The following is a 17921-nucleotide window of genomic DNA, read 5'->3' on the forward strand; positions in this document are numbered from 1 at the left end:
TCCCGGTCGCGGAGGCCGAGTTTCGATGGCGGCGAAATGCAAAAACACGCATGTACCATGCGATGTGAGCGCACGTTGAAGAACCCCAGCTGGTCTACGCTCATCTTGAGTCCTCCAATAGGGCGTGCCTGTTAGCCCCCCATGTCGCTTCGACACGTTAAACTGCAGATACTACTACTGTTATTACAAAATAGAGGAAGTATAAATGGGTACAGATTTTTTTTTTGTTCAGTATCTGAACATTCTTCGTTTCACGCGATGGAAATAAGCAATGAAAGACGGGCTTGTAAGCAGCGGTAGAGATACTTAAGGAAAAAATTTATTACGCAAAGGGCAATGCGGATATGCATTCGCTCGCTGGCATGCGATAATGATTAGGTCCAGAAAGATGCTACTCCAATGAAATGCAGCTGTGTTGAAATTATTGTGTTACGCCGATGCGCTGAAATTTTTCTGCTTATATATATATAACAAAAATCCAATCGTTAGCGCACGGCTTCGTCACGTGTTCTCGGGCTGCTGGATCTTGAATTCTCTGACGTGCGCTTGTAGCTTGCCTTTCGGTGTCGCATTGTGTTGTTGGTGTCTCAGATGAGAAGCTTATGCTTGTAGGCGTTCTTCTGTAGAATGCTTTGACGACGGTTTACGCGACCGCTTTCTCAAGGCTTAAGGGATGTGTAGCTGTGTGCGTCAAGCCTCGCATTAGCAAGTGTAGCTGGCTCACTGGGTCATTTATCCCCGCCCGTGTAAAGGTCTGTCAAAGGCGGAGGAGCGGCTTCTGCTCCGCCTGTATACTAATACTTTGCTGTGCCCGGCAGCTCTGAAACACTTCGACCCTTCTTTCTCGGGCAGCTGTCCGCACTGTGCGTCATTCTCAATCGCCTGCAACCATTCCTAGAAACAACAGGCTTTCTCTCAAACGTTCAATTCGGCTTCCGCCCAAACATCTCGGCGCAAGACGTACTTCTCGCGCTTAAAGAGTCCCTCTTTTGCACTAAGCGTCGTACAGCCTCTACGCGAGCCATACTGGCCCTGGATATCCATAAGGCTTTCGACACAATAAGCCATGACCATATCCTCACGACATTAGCCACCACGGGGTGCGGCACCCGCATATGGCAATATATTCGGGCCTTCCTTCAGGGGCGCACGGCAGACCTCCACCTTGGGGATATTGCCTCACAGCCTTTCCCCCTGCCTAACCGGGGAACCCCACAAGGGGCGGTGCTATCACCTTTACTCTTTAACATTGCCCTAGCGCCACTGGCAAACGCCCTTGCTGCTGTCCCAGGGCTCCACACAGCCATATACGCAGATGATATAACCCTCTGGACAACGGCAGGATCCCTTGGAACAGCCCAGGATATCCTACAATCTGCCATAGACATCACCACCACTCATTTAGCAAACACAGGCCTCCGTTGCTCTCCAAATAAATCGGAACTCCTGCAGCTGAAACCCCTCCCCAGTGACCCCCCGATTGAACTGCACATGTACGGGAATCCAGTGCCCATTGTGCCTCAGGTGAAGATTCTCGGCCTTCTAATTAACAACCCACTCGATGCAACCGCCACCCTTCAGCTCTTGCAGAGACAGACCAAACAGGTCGCTGCACTTATCAGGCGGGTGGCAGCACGCAATCATGGGCTGTCTGAACGCGAGACCCTCAATATGACAAATGCACTAATCATTAGCCGCATTACATATCACCTTCCATACCACATACTCACTCAGCGGCGAAGACAACAGGCAGACATCCTAATACGCACGGCTGTCACCTCTGCCTTACGTCTTCCACGGACGGTTAGCACGAAACGTCTGCTGGCCACTGGTACCCACAATACAGTGATGGAATTAATAGAGGCTCAGCGCACCAACCAATTAGTCCGCCTGAGTCGCACGGAAACAGGACAATGCCTACTGCGACAGCTACGTCTCAATCCACCAATTCCCACCCCAACAAGTCCTACACCTTACATGATTTCTCTGCGCACGCAGGATCACATATCAGAAGCCCCTACCGCGCAATATGAGTGCTAGTCTCCATCACGGTAGGCGGCAGGCACGAGCGAGCTATTACACGAAAACATACAGCAACCGCTCCGATATCCTTTATGTCGACGCGGCACAAAATTCTAAACCAGGATATTTCACGGCAGTCGCAGCCTATGAAGACGGCACAGTGGGGGCCGCTGCCACTATTCGAACTAATTCGCCTGCAGAGGCGGAAGGAGCCGCCATCGCACTTGCTCTGGCCCACTCCATCATTGACAAAAACATAACAGAAATTTGCACAGATTCACAGGCCGCGTACCGCCACTACCTACAGGGCGTGGCGACTCCGGCAACACACCGTATTCTTACCACGGCCACCTCTCTCGACCGAACGGTTACTCTGTCGTGGGTCCCTGGGCATGCCTCGATCCCCGGTAATGAGCGCGTTCATGCGCTGGCCCGAGAACTCTCCTCCCGGACCCCGGAGGATCAGGCACCCAACCCTGCGCAAGAAGCCCCTTCGGTCCTCTCTACATATCACCAAATTACCACATTTTACAAATTCAGCCGCATGACACTGCCACCACCCCACAGTATCTTGTCGCCCTTATCCAGCGCCACATGGCGGCAATTACAGACAGGCTGCTTTATTTCACCCCACCGCCTCTCATGCTTTCATCCCACCTTTCCTCCTGATTGTAACACCTGTGGCGTGCCCAAATCCACACTTTTCCATTACCTTTGGGAATGTCCTTCCCCAAAGGCAGTATCCCCCATCCCCAATCCCACTCATTCTTCCTGGGAGGCTGCTTTACGGACCGCTCAGCCCGCCGGCCAGAAATGGCTAGTGGATCGGGCTTTACGTGAAGCACTAGCCCGTGGACTCCTGGACCAGTAGGGGACCACCCTGGAAGATTTTTTGTTTTGTGTAATAAAGTTGTTTCCATCCATCCATCCGCACTGTGCGGAGAAGTCTTCGGACATCTACCACATAGTGTGGGCCTGCCCCTCCAACCCTGCTATCCCCCCTCACCCCAACCCAACCCGGGAGGACTGGGAGGCGACCCTGGTTGGCTGCTCTGACCTGCAGGCCCAACGGGCCTTGGTCGCGCGAGCCTGGGCGGCGGCCGATGCCACTGGGGTCCCGAACTAGGGACCTCCACCTAGTATTTGTAAGGGGTGGCCCCCTCTGGGTCAGCTCATGCATAACCTCCTGTATTATACCTGTACATAAATGTTTTCCACCACCATCACTGGGTCATTGGACGCCTCGATCCCGCTGTGAGTAGACGGTGGCGTCCACCAATTGCAGCAGTTTGCACCTTTCCTGTCTCAAAACCAGCGGGAAGGTTTAGTTTTTTTTTTTTTTGGGGGGGGGGGGTTACAGGGAGGAAATGGCGCAGTAACTGTTGTCTCACTTATCTCGGTGGACACCCGAACCGCGCCGTAAGGGAAGAGAGGAAGGTGGGAGTGAAAGGAGAAAGAGAGAAATAGGCGCCGCAATGGAGGGTTGTGGATTAATTTCGACCACCTAGAGGGATATTTAACGTGCACTGACATCGCAGAGCACAGGCGCGCCTGCGTTTCGCCTCCATCGAAACGCTGCCGCCGCAGCCGGGTTCGATCCCAGCAACTCCGGCTTAGTAGCCGGATGGCCTAACCTGTGATATTTAGGAAAGGAAAGGCGTGTAACTGGCTGCATGGGTCAGTGGACACCTCTATCGCGCTTTATGGTACGAGGCGGTTATGTGCACCTGCAAAACACCGTGCTTTTTCACAATATTCCGTGCTTGGCAATGCTAAATCAGCAGCCATTTTATGCGAAGCATACTACTTTAGCTACCACTTCAGCCCTTCTCCGTGGTTATGCGCCTCCAAATCAAGTGATACATGACGTCACACATCACGTGACACGATGACGTCACGACAGTAGAGAAACGGGGGCCCGCCTCGCGCCGTCGCTGTGGTTGTGCGCCTCCAAATTACGCGACACGATGATGCCTCGCATTCTCCAGGCTTAACCAAGTTAAGCCTCAGCCATTTTTTACCTGTGAGTGCCCGGATGTGTGTCCACCCAAGTGCGCAAGTGTCCAGTGTGCATCAAGGGTGGAGGCTGCCCACGGACATGCACAGGCACGCGCACGCACGCACACGCACACACGCACGCACGCCACACACATACACACACACATACATACAAACACAAAACACACAACCCCTATTCGGATTCGAACTAGTCGCGGCGCAACAAGTGAGCTTCGATTTTCTGACGCCATTGGTGATGATGATGATGATGACGGTGTCATCAGGCTTAATCTACTCGGCCATCTCCGAAGCTTGTTTTCTTTTGTCTTATGGAATATCACGAACCTCCCTCACTTTCTCTTGCCTTACTTGACTGGGCCGAATTCAGCGACCTCGGCATGCGCCTTCACGCCACCATCACTTCCTTATTCCGCCCGCGCATCAAAATTCCGGTAGGCGGACACGAAGAAGCGGCAACCAATCTGGAGGTTTAACTTGCGCAGCATGTATCTCCTGCGCTAAAATGTACTGCACTCTGAACAGTGACCTCGTTGAAAGCGGTGTTTCTGCGTGTTCATCCATCATGCGGCTTTTCCTCACGATAAGCAGTCCTATTAACACGAAAAGTTCACACGAAATTTCAGCGTCTTTCATCACAAGAAGAAATGTTATAGTGTAAGACGTGATCTTAATGTCCTTTTTAGAGTCTCCTGCAGTTTCTGTCAACCGAACACAAATAGTTTTTATTGGTAGCACCTGTAGCAATTCACTGACGGTGGCACAAAAGTCCCTTGGAACGATGCACGGCCTATGCGCGTAAGTCGAAAAAAAGTTTTTCTACTGACGCGTTTGGTCCAAAAAACGCTTTGAAGTCCAAAAAAGGTTTTTACGGCACATTGAATCTACATACGTTGAACTCGCTCTAATGCACCGATGTCAAGAAAGGCTAGGTAAGGCTGCACGTTTATGGGAAGAAGTAATGACCGATGAGAACCTTTCTCATCTGCATTTCGAGAGGCCGTACAGGTGTTACAAGAAAAAGCGGAGAGGAAACCGAATGTATCAGCGCAAAATTTTCTCACGGCCATGTCCAGAAAAGACATATGAGGACTTAATCACCTAATAAGCACAGCGGCCGGGAAGGGGTCGTTTGTGGTTTTGAAAAATTAAATACCTTGAATCTAGTTGGTGGACAAAAACGTGATAGGCTTTTACAGTAGTTAAACCGAGTAGACATGCGAAATGATGAGACAATTCCGCGCCTCATCTTTCTGGCATCTGCAAGCGCACACAATCTCGTTTCTCGATGAGGGTAGCTGATTGGGCAAGTTGGTTGCTCATCATGAAGACTGCAGCGCTCGGAAACATGGGCAACACGAAGTATAGACTACGTGGGCTAAATCGCCTAACCGCGTTTCTCGTTCTTCATCTCCACACCCTCTATCCACTCAGCGGAAGCTGGCGCTACTCCCTCCTCCCATTGGCTACAGCTGGCGCGACGCTGGTCCGAACTAACCCGAGTTTACCCGAGTTACTCCGAGGTTTCACACAAGATTCGTGGTTGGGTTTGACACCGTTTAGTAGTCCTTTCGTGCCAAAAGTACAAGACGGGTTCACCAAACTCTATCAAAACATTAAAAAATTTGGTTGACGCATAAGCTTCCTTTGATAGCGTCCCAGAAAGGTTACAAAATTTATGTAGCTAATTTACCTTTTTCTTCGCACACTGCAGCACTTGCAACAGTGTCACAGTGCAACGTTGCAACGAAGGTGTTGCTAAATATGTCCGTACAGAAACAAAGTGCTACCAACCCACCCAAGCTTGCATTTTATTATCATACGCTTTTTGTCGGAATTAAAGATGGAGACGACATGAGCACAGGCCAAAGTCTTAATGTTACACGTTCCTGGTGAGAAGCCACGATTTGCAGTGTTTTTGGAGACACAGAGCTTTAGGGGTCCGAGATGTATAACGCAAGCTTCAAAGGCGCTGTCCAACAGCTGATTGAAATAAACTATTTTCCGTAAGCTCTTGAGATGCAGGTTGGAGGTGTGCCGGAGATGGGGAGGGGGGTGACTGTTGGTGTGTGGTGGTTTGTGGTGAAGAAAAAGTGCCTTCTCTGTACATACCTGCCGATACGAAGGAGAGCTTCCTCTCCCAATAGTGTACGGTGACGTAATTCCCGTGTAAGCATGCTGCGTAGGAGCAATTCCCGACTCAAATGTTTCGCTTGACAGACCTATTACTCGAGCGACGGAGTCTCAGAAACTGCTCAGGCTGAAGGGTTTTTTAGATGCAAAATCCACCAGCTTTTCTCCTTACATATCTCATCAGATGAATACTGAAGTATGCATAGCCAATTTACTTTAATTTTGAGTTCATTGTATTTCGCGGCTTTTACCGTGAATTCCTATCTTTTTGCCGCGGACAGTAAGCTGAAGTAGGTGCACTGACTACATTTGCGCTGAGAAAATTTTGCATATTTTTATTCAATATATCAGTGTCACACAGAACAGTAAACAATTCATAATAAGGTTGATTAAAATCCATCTACGTTTAGCACTTTTTTTGTCTGAACCCGTTCGAACCCGTTTGAACCGGTTCGGAGCTGACCGAACCGGTTCGAACCGGAACGGAATGTTGCTCTGGAGCCGAACCCGGAACTGAACCCGAAAGGCGTGAACCCGAACCCGAACCGAACCCGAAAAAATTCCGGTTCGACACCCTGCTTTTGGGGAACACTGCGCTTCAACCGACAGGGAAAATCTCAACTCTTCTTGAAAATCCTTGCTCAATATCCCAAGGTATCCCAAGGTGCATTTCTTGCTCGCTTGTTTTTTTTTTATTTTTTTGCCTTGAGCATGGAGACGGACACGTGCGATGGCGTTGCTTCAGCGGTTTGCGACAAGGCGTTCTTCAATACTAGTAATTTAAAAACACCCATCAAGGATATTCGTGGGGAAGGACGCGGTTGTTGCTGCGACGCGTCTTTTCTTTTTCTCTTTCCTCTGATCTCTCCTCTATCTGCACGCGGCAGCGGTGGTGGCTCGGCTCCAGCCAGTAGGCAGGCCCATGCATCCTTCTCCCAGTCACAACAACAACATGTAGTAAGGCACGGCCGTTCTTGTGCGACTTACGTCCGAAGCATTTTGTCGCCCTTCGTGACCTGCGACGGCACCACGACTTCGAGGAAGAGGTGGAGAATCTAGTCTTCGACTCTAATAAAGGTAAGAAACGAAGTCTGCATGCACGCACGCTGTGATTAAAGCAATAAAGGGCCAAAGCGGGATGCAGTCGCGCGCTTAGATTACCGATTGAAAAGTTGCAGTTTATTGACTTTTCGAGTGCGCGCATTTTAAGTTTGTAAACACAAAGCGCGTTCTTTTTTTTTTTATTTACGGGCTTACACTCACCTGGGGAAACTTGCACGTGGTTTTGTGCACAAAAACTTAGCGATGACATGCACGTTTTTTAAAGGAACCATGAAGATTTCAATGGGCTTGGTCTAGTGCGACAGATCTGCAGAGGTAGCCTTTGCGGGCATTCGAGTGAAATGTGAAACGTAACGTACTATAACCTTTGAAAGCCATGACTTGTCATAGTCATTTTGCACTTATTTGTAATGTAAGGTGTATAGTTTGTACAAAGTTTAGGTAGTCATAGTTTTGACTCCTAATCATTCTGAAGTGTAGCATGACTCAGCACTTTACTAGTAACATAAGGTGTGCAGAGTTTGTACAAAGTTGCGTAGTCATGCCTTGCACTCATGACTCGTCATTCTGCAACATAGAATGACTGTGCACTTTAATGCTTTGGCATTCTCGCTGGTAAGCAGTCTTATGTGTGTCTGCAGAATTTTTTTTTTGGTGTCCTAGCTCCTCCATAAGCAAAGTGACAAGCAGTGCACTCTCTTTCATATTTAAAGTGGCCACTGCAGGAAAAAAACTGGTCCTTGCAGCAGACTCGCTGCTACAGGCCTTGCTTATGCTTTGTTGCAGGCATCTGCAATGTCTCGACAGGACACACAACATTGTCGCGGCATGCACTGGCTTAGCAGCGCTGAAGCCATGGCAATCGCAACATGCAGAAGTGTGTAGGAAGAATGCCCAGCATTGTTCTGCCTTTAGAAGTCAACAGCGCTGACCTGAATGTGTGGTCAAAGGACAGGGCCATGTAAAAGGTTGCTGTGCAGGAATGAGTTTTTGCAGGGTGTAGTAAAATTGAAATACTTCCATGTAACAGTCCGTGTAATAACTTAACCTGAACTTAATAATTTTCTCCAAAAATTGTTCCCCATGCACTATAGCAGGAAAAAACAGTAAGCGAATGACTGATAAATTTTTAACAATAAAAAAGCTGGGAAATGCAGTTCTGCACTGCAGGCAAAAGGCTAAAAATGTGAAGCTAAATCTGTGATTGTCATGCGCACTTGGCAGAGGCAGAGCGCCAGTAGTAGTGCGAGAGTACTGCATATGTGCCCACTCCATAGCACATGCATTTTTCATTAGTGTATGTAAAAAGTACAAACTTTAATTTGGCCTTGCTTTTCAAAAAATGAAAGTAGTGTGATACACAAAAAATTGACAGAGAAGTTTTGCCGAAATGTTATAAACGTGCAAAAGCAGAATTTCATGAACATTGCCTTGTCTTGTTACTTTACTGTTGGCTTTCTAAGGATGCCTTATGCCGTTATTCATGTGCTATCATTGTGTACACATTTTTATCAAAATGTAGCCCACCTTTGTTCACGCCTCAATTTTTAAAAATTTTTTTTTAGTCATGAGTGGTCATGGACTTAACATCATATGTTGGCATCGTGTCATAACTATGTTGCAATGCTGCTGTGAGGCTGTGGTTGCTATGTCGCCGTTGCTATGCTCTTGGCACAAACCCACATACACATCGCAGGATCTTGCTCGGGGTTTACCGTTCGGAATTGTGCTTTCACACTAATAATTAACTAATACTATGTGGAGTGCTTAGTTATGTTTACAATCTTTCTGTTTCAGGATTTTGCGCCTGGAAAGACGGAGAAGAAAGCAAAACTTGCTGCCATTTTATAGCTTCTACAGGAAAGAAAGAATGTGCACCAAGGGTTTTTAAACGCTACCTGCACTGCCACCGTTCCGGCTCGTACGAAGAGCTTCCTATAGAACAGCGCCAAAGGCAGGAAAAGGGGCAAGGAAGCTGCAAAATCAGCAAACACTGCTTTGCTACTCTAGAGGTCATGGAGAAAGAGGGCAAGGTATATGTAGTGTTTCAAAAGAAACACTACGGACACTTCAATGAGGCCTGCCACCAAAGGCTATCCCAGGATGATGCCAGAGGGCTTGCAGGTTAGCCACTCCTCTTGTACAAAGCATTTGTGCATGCTGTGTTGACTGTACCGGAATGTGAAAACGTTTAGAAGCTACACTCCACCAACCTTTCATAAATGGGAGACGAAAGTGCAATAGAAATGTATTTTAGGGGGAAGATATTGCTCATTAACTTGAGTGATCATTTCAATGATTTTTATTCTTCTGCGATGCATCTATGGCACAAAAGAGGTGGGACAACACGAAAATGCCTATTGTAAAGTGGGAGAAGGCATGTCCCACAAAACGAGGGGGCGGAAGAAGTTATAGTAGGGCACAGCTTAAGAACCCAGTGGCCAATGCCCCTCAAAGGAAGCCTGCCATCCAATGGCGTCGACCGATTCTCATGATGTCATGGTTAATCCTAGGGGGTAGCACTGCAGGAGGGTGGCAGATGAAAGGGGATTAGTTATGGCTTTAATTGGGTTAACTGATGAAAATCAGCTGACGCCATTGACTGGGGGGGTCTTCTTTAAAGGGTCAGTCTACTGAATTTTATCGACCATATTTTCTTTGCGGCAACCGATAGCTCTTTACTCAAATTACCGTTTAGCCAGCTGTGGTGTCAAGGAGTGCAGTAGAACATTTTAAAATATAATTTATTAATGTGGGAACACATCTGTATGAGATGGTAGTCTCATCTGGCAACCATCTGGATTTCCTCCGCGCGGCGACAAACATGGCGGCGCCTGTCGAAGCCGGACCTCTCGCTTCGGACTGAATTCTCGTTTTTGCTGCCTTTTTCAGTGCGTTCACTGGCCATAAATGGGGCGCCTGTCTTTCGCTTCGTCTCATCTCGCCTAGAAGAAAACATATAAGAGATAAATTTGCTTTATTTTAATAATTAGAGTGACGATTCTGCCGCTCCTAGGCTTAAGTGGAGAGTCGGTTTGTTTACAGCAATGGTTCCCGTCCTGACGACCAGATGGCGCCACTATAGGCTGAGTTTATTTTTGCGTCTCTGCTAGCATACGCTGAAGTAAAATTTGGAATGTGCCTGCGTTTTGCGTACGTGTAACTATAAATATTCATGTGATTCACAGAAAAAGCGAGCGGCACGCCTTCTACAGTTTACTAGAACAAAACGTACGTTTCTCTGACATTGGGGCATACAAATGGTACGTAGTATATTCACTTATGCTTCTACAAAAAAAAGACTACCACTTTGAACAAAATGAACGTTTGGGGTCGCCACCATGCTTTTTTACGCGACTTTTAACGCCGAAATAAAATATAAATTCCTGCCTAAACCGGGCGCAGACCCCTCGCTATTGATGTTATAGGGTGCCAACTACCAGAATATGCCATTATTTATACACTCATCTCGGTGAGTAGACTGACCCTTTAAGGGCCATCTGCCACTTCGTTCTCGAGTTGTATCTGACTGTAGTGCAATTCACTTGAGCCTACTTGGTCGCATCGAAGGGTGAAAAACAATTGATCCACGGCACATTGCATGCACAGCACAGTCTGTACGAACTTCATGCCGTTTAGTTTAGAGATGCTTTGTGGAAGGGGTCCAGTCTTTCGAACTGAACATAATTAGGAATGTCGTTTAGCACTGAACTACTCCAATGTCTGTTCTTTTGTTTTTCTGCTGGTTTCATTGACTATCCTAGGTCTGTCGCTCAATCGGCTGACGTTGAACTTCATCCGTAAGAAGTCGGCTTGAGCTCTATGAAACGTGTCTTGAATGACTGACAGTTGCACTCGATGCTAGCCTCTTTTTTTGGCTGCCTGCCAAAGCGTAGGCATTTTGTTGCTGATCAAAGCAACGCCACCAGTCTAATGGTTGTATAAAGGCCATGTTTTTTCTCATAAGACAGATCGTCTGCAGTGAACTTTCATTAATTAGAATTATTTGGCTGTTTTGGCACTTCATCAGTAACGCTCGCAGGAACGGCTGTGGTTTGAGTGTTCAGCTACTAAGCTGGAGTACCCGGGTTAGAACCCGGCTGCGGCAGCTGAGTTTCGATGGAGGCAAGAGGTGCCCACGTGCTGCGCAGTGTCAGTGTTCAAAGATCCCCAGGCGGTCGAAATTATTACGGAGCCCTCCACTACAGCACCTTTCTCTCTTGCTTCTTTCACTCCTTCTTTCCTTCATGGCATGGTTGAGGCAGTTACTGCACCATTTCCTTTCCTCAAAAACCACTAACATAAAACACAAGCCTGCACAAGAGTTGAAATCGCAAAAAAAAAAAAATGAACAAGCAGCATTTATATTTCAGTTTATGTATGACTGGCATGCCCTCCAATTGTCTCTGACTTAGCAGCAGTCATTCAGGTGTTGAAACTGAAACAGCATGAGAAAAATATTCACTTAGAAATTATTCACCTGGCGTAAGTGAATTCTACATTGTGACTCGTGCACACTATTGTCTTGTGCACAAGTCCAAAGAAACAAAGTTCGCGTTCAAAAATTTGGTGTGTCTACTCCTTTAAAGGTTGCTGTCAGGCGAATCGGTGCATTTTTTGAATATGCAGAATGAAATGGGACAGGATGAGAAGCACATGTCCTTATTCTTTTCTTGTCCACATTTTCAGTGCTGTTATATTCCGCATTTATAACACGCTGTATATAACTTCCCTGTTTTGCATTGCAGTATGCAAGTTTAAACACTCAAGCTCATAAAAATAAAGCCCATCTGGCTTTGAAACAACCATTTTGTTGTGTGCTTTGCAGTGCCACAAAAGTGAAATGAAAGTAAGATGAACTGTGTGTCACCTGTGAAAAGGAACAAAGTGGAAGACGAAGGAATCCGACCAGAAGTATTTGTCACTTTATTACATGGCTGTAGGCAGATGAACCACCAGAGATGTTAACAGTTTTTTTCTGTACCATTTTCAGGCCGGTTAGCAGAAGGAGTGCCAGAAAAAACCATTGTGCACAACATCCGAGCAGGTACAAGTGGATCAAGCCCACGGATGCAACTTGTGACCACTAAGGACCTCCGTAACATTGCAGATAAGTTTAGGATTGGCAAAACAGAGCAGAGAGATGCAGACAATTTTAAGAGTGTTTAATTATGGGTCGAAGAAAGGAGGGCAGAAAATGAGTCGCCACTGTTGTATTACAGGAAGAAGGGTGACCCCAACAGTCATGATGGTGACTTTGAGCGAGCATTAATGACGTTCCCACAACGAGAGCTCCTTTATGAATTGGGGGCAGCGAAACTGTGCACTGACTCCACCCATGGCATAAATAAGTACTAACTCCAACTGACAACCCTGCTCACAATTTCTCAAGATGCCTTTGGTATCCCGTGTGCCTACTTGATTTCAAAAAGGGTGAACACGGGCACTGTGGTGAGGTTTTTCGAGGCCATCAAAGAAAAAAACACAATACCATGTCAGGCATTTATGTCTGATGATGCCCCTGTTTATGGCAGTGCATGGGAGCAGGTGATGGGTCCCTTGAGGAGTCGACTGCTTTGCAGCTGGCAGGTGCTACACAACTGGAGCACGCACCTGAATACAGTCACAAACAAGGACTGCAGGAGTACAACAAGGGACATGCTGCACACTCTGATGAAGTGGACAGATGAGACTGAGTCTCAACAGTTGCTCCCTGCACTTCTTGGTATCCACTCCAAAGAGCATCAGCTTAATTGCCTTTGGCTTCATCAGAAATTTTGAGAAAACATACGCAAAGAGGGCATGTCAGTGGGCTTACTGCTATCGGCAGTACATTGGATTAACAACAAATAATCACTTGGAGTCAATGCACTGAAGTACTCTCACTTTGGTGGCAAGGTAAATGGGTGATTGGATACATTAATCAAAGTACTCTTCAATTTCACATCCGAAAAACTTTACAACAGGTGTCAAAGGAGGAGCAGACCACCGCAAATCTGCCCTATTTAGGAAGCATAAAGTGGGGATTGAGCTTTCTAAGTCCAGTACTGAGAGAGTGGGAGATGGCCAGTGGCATGTAAAGTCACAAAGTTTGGTGAACTTCAAGCACACAGTGGAAAGAACTAGCAAATCGTGCAGTGGCTGCGAGCTTCATTGTGAGCAGTGCGAGGCTTGCCACAACATGTACACATGTACGTGTTGACCATGCAACGCATGTGCAAGCACATGCATGCTGTTACTATAATGGAGCTACACTCGTGCCAGATGCAGAGCAGCCAGAAAGTAGCATCCGACTGTGCTGGCGTTTGTAGGCCCTGCCAGCTGAAGCTGGCAGATTTCAGGTGAGGGATTAGAATTATGTTATGAGCTAGTTGGCGGGCTATTCTGACAAAGTGCTTTAGCATAGCAAGCTCAAGACACAGCAGGGAAGAGGAATGCCATTTGCTAATTTTCTTGAAGCCCACATCGTCATGAGAAAGGTGCGCCATCACATCCCATATCAAGCAGCACCATTGAGGGTACACTAGGTATTTCTTTTCTAGTCATTCCTTTTTCCCGAAACTTTCCTCTTAGGAATGGAGAACTCATCCCACCACGGCGCCTCAGTGGCTCTGGCATTCTTATACTGCTTACCCGAAGGCTGTGGGTTTGATTGAAGGCTGTGGTGCCTCCACATTTCAGTGGAGGCAAAATACAAAGATGGCCATGTGCTGTGCAAAGTCAGCGTGCATTAAAGGCCTACTTGACCGAAACTTTACTTCGGCTAATTTTGCCCTCGATATAGTGTGCATGTTATTATCAATATTTATATTTAATATTAGGGCTGTGAAGTGTCTAGAATTTTAGTTAGAAGCGTTTAAAAACCTCTGTAGCAGACGACGCAGACCCCTAGCGGTGTGCTGAACAACTAACAAACCTGACCGGAAATGACGCACATTTGAGACACCGGCATCGCCGGCTCGCCAGTTTCAGGCGTTCTGAAGTGAGTGCGCGCGCCTTGTAAGCTCTTCTTCTGGCGCGTTTCTGGCTGTTTTCACCGCGAAGCTCGATGGTATCCGAGAAAAATAAACTGCTGGCATCATGTAGACGAAGTGCATGGCCGCGGAAGGGAATACGAGGAATGCGGAAAGTACCATGTATACCTCTCGTCCACTGCCCTTCACCCCCGATCTCGAAAGCTGCTGTCAGCTGTCTGGAGCTCAGGTTTTAACGCGAATTCCCCTCTCTTCTTCAAAAAAGATAATGGTGGGTGACTGACGCTTCTGCCTCGCGCTAACCCCTTTTGTGGGTTGGGCTTTGTCAATAGACCTGTCCCGGTCTACATCATGCATCAGAGCACCTACGTCTTTCTGGCCCGATCGGCAAAGCATGCCACGAACCGAAGGCTTCGAGGCGTCTCTAATCGGGAGAATAAAGAGGAGGGGGGAACCGCTTGTCACAAGCTAGCTAAGCCGGTCCAGAAGTTAAAGTGGACGGCTTTGCTCATCGAGCAACGCCCTTTTGACGGCACGTTATTTACACCAGGCAGAGGTCTAAGGAGAGGTCTGGTTCGTCTGAAAAGGAATCAACATATGCACACCCGTTTATTGCAGGTACAGCTCTGCCCAATGCGCAATAATGCCGTCGTGCGCCAAGTGTATCTGCTGCCTCGAAGATTTGCAGGTCAGCCTGAGAATCCTGGAAGGCCACAAAAGCGTTACTGAAAACGTCGACTTTCTTACTGCCTCACGCCATCACACTTTAGATCGATTACAGGAAGCTTCAGCGTTACCATTCGAGACGCGTCTCCAAGACCCCAGAGAACTGCACGCATGTTATTTGAATGATAATCTTTTCAAAGAATTTTGATTTTATTTAGTAGGGTAAGGGTGCGGGCTAGTTGGTGATCCATAACATATAAGTATCAAATTTATATGTTTGGTTAGAGACACTTACGGTAATTTGCGCGGTGCACGCGTATACGGTCGACTGGGGTTCGGTAACCACGTCGTTCTGCCCAGCTGTGTGGTTTGAAAAGATTAGAAAAACCTTTCCGTCCCTGCAGTACACGGGCTTTTAAGTGGTTCTAGGTAAATACTGTAATGAACGCAACGCATAAGTTTTTGTTCATTTGAATCGACACGTATTTCGCAACGCGCAGTGGCTTGCCCGACCGAGGCGCGCAAAGATAAACCAGCCCACCATCGGCACCGCACTGATGCCACGGTCCTCGAAGAGAAAAATATATATTTATTTTGCAACACAAATTTTGCTTCTGGCATATTCTTTCGCTTAACGCAGCACTTAATTCTCTTCAGCTCTCTTTTTACACATCCATCTGTTTTTATTGATTTAACTGGCGTTCACAGCACCTGTTCCAAATTTCTGTGCACAGGCAGGAATACCTTTCGACGGGGGAGAAAAATGAGAAGGAAAAGGAGAAGGCAGGTCATTTTTTTTTATCAAGACAACAAAAACCATATTGCACGCACAGCAGAGCGCACATGTGCTGTTGGCACGCGTGTGCCCGCTCAAAAAAGCCGACTTTATAATACAAACACTTCTACTTGGCCTCCATTTGAATATGCTTCCTTTCTCCGCTATATCCGAACTTTGCACAAGCTGTAATCGTATACTGCCAGGCAAACAGCGCTCACAAGCATTGCGGCGCGATCATCTTCACTGAGGTTGAGCCAGGACTTTTCTAGTCTACTACAGCAAATAAAACACGTTTAAAACTTTTTCTAGGGCGTTTCATCCGTTTCAAGATGTGGGTTTTCACATATAACCAGTATTTATCGCACAAAGTGCTGCACGCGCTACCGCTACCAGCGCTTTGCTCGAGCCGCAACAAGCAGACGCTCCGAACCCGTCCGGAGTAGTCTCAAACATGCGTCACTTCCGGCGGGCGGCAATGGCGCCCGTTTTTCCAGTTTCGGTATTGAAAACTCCGATTTTTGCGTGCCTTTTTCACCGTAACTGCTTGAAACTGGAGCGTAATGTTTTGTGGGTAGCATAATACGGGGGTGTACTATGAAAAAACAACCTTTTTACGGTTTGAAAAATTTCGGTCAAGTAGGCCTTTAAAGGGCCCTAGGTGGTGTAAATTAATCCAGAGACCTCCATTATGGTGTCCCTCATAGCCCATGTGTCACTCCCAAATGTTAAACCCGACAATTAAGAAATTGAGATATTTCAGGCCCCTCATTCCCTACTCAGAATCTGCTTGTGTGAGTACGCCCTCTCTGGCACTGCTCAACAGAGAACTTCTGACAATTGGCAAACATTTTTCATCTTTGGGAAATTAGTGCACTCATTTTCTTGTTCATACCTGCCTTGCATTCACTATAATTTTATTTCTTCGTCATCCTTGCTTGATTTCATTTTGTCTGCATGTGATGCACTGAGAGAGGCATGCGCTCTTCAATAAAATTAGTATGAAGTGTCGCTCCATGCTGCATTCCTCTTTGTTGCGTCGTGCTGTCACAGTGCACCGCCCTTTTAGGACATCTTGAGAAAAACAGCGCTTGCAGACAAAGGACCAGAACAAGAAGGACACAAAGAAAAAAAAACAGCGCAGTTGTGTGTCCTTCTCGTTTTGGTCCTTTGTCTGCAAGCGCTGTTTTTCTCAAGATGTACCCCAACCAACTCGCCCCGCAACACACCTTGCCTTTTAGGACAGTTGACAATATGTGGTTCTACAGTTCTGCAATGCATATGGGAAAAAAGTATTCTTGACAAAAGGCTAAGCCGTAGCTGTCATCTTGCACACTGAAAGCTGCAGCGCAAAACTACTATTCATCTTATTTTGCAAAGAGAATACTGCTGCAACAGAAAAACAGTATTACTCATTTTTCAGAACATTGCAGGTGCAATTTGTGACACGAACTTATTTTGCCATGATAGAAACAGCCGTGAATAGCCTTCCCTCACATGATAAAGCACTTCATAAATGAACTTGCTTGGCTCTTACAGTGTCTCTCAACCAGCCTTCCAAGCAATGAGCCTTCTGTTGTGTGATGGGAACACTGTGCCAACTTTGTTGCCTAGAAATTCTAAAATGCCCCTATTTGTCGAGAAGGCAGCTTAGATATGCAGAAAACCAGCGAAAAGGACGCATTCACAAAGAGGAGAAGTGCACAGGACAACGCTTCTCCTCCTTGTGAATGCGTCCTTTTCGCTGGTGTTCTACTTACCATGCACCAACTGGCCCAACAAGCTACGCTTCTTCAATACAAGGCAGCTTAGATGAAACATATAGTGCCCAGTTAATGTCATTTCCTTTTTACTCATTAATGAAAAATGCTTCAAAGCCCAACTGCAACGAAATTATAATTTGGCTAGAATGCCTGTTAATGTGCTGGGTGTGTCATAAAACTAATCGTAACAAAGTTCCATGCTTCTGAGAAAACTGACACTGTTGCTACAAGTGTTTAAAAAGCTGTATAGTAGACAACGTGGCATGTCCATATAGGCAGATACGGATACCCGAGTGCCATACGGCCTCATGTCTGGCCCATTGGGAATGAACAGATTAAGGACAGTGTAGAGTGAAAGGCTAGGGGCTAAAATGTGGTTTGGCAGTCATGGGTATGGTGCTGCGGCAAAGTTGTTAGGAATTTGTTTCAATCCTGCAGATGCTGATTTCTGTTTCCATTCCAGGTTCTTGTACACCATATTTACTTAAATAATGGATGCATTTGCATAAT

At 46.8% G+C, this 17921-nt stretch overlaps 1 long non-coding RNA gene across 3 annotated transcripts; it reads left to right on the plus strand.

Moving 5' to 3' along the window:
- Window positions 1-6759: 6759 nt before the first annotated feature.
- Window positions 6760-16665, plus strand: LOC149327697 (uncharacterized). 3 transcript variants are annotated; one of them, XR_016286155.1, is made up of 4 exons: window positions 6760-7248; window positions 9031-9357; window positions 12062-12147; window positions 12227-16665. It is a non-coding gene; the product is annotated as an uncharacterized LOC149327697 (long non-coding RNA). The 3 variants fall into 3 exon arrangements; XR_016286154.1 differs by having other exon boundaries at window positions 12062-16665; XR_016286156.1 differs by lacking the exon at window positions 12062-12147.
- Window positions 16666-17921: the final 1256 nt, after the last annotated feature.

The sequence above is a fragment of the Amblyomma mixtum genome, chromosome 10 (genome assembly GCF_055824585.1).
Source record: "Amblyomma mixtum isolate Tamu chromosome 10, ASM5582458v1, whole genome shotgun sequence".
In the NCBI taxonomy this organism is placed as follows: Eukaryota; Metazoa; Arthropoda; class Arachnida; order Ixodida; family Ixodidae; genus Amblyomma; species Amblyomma mixtum.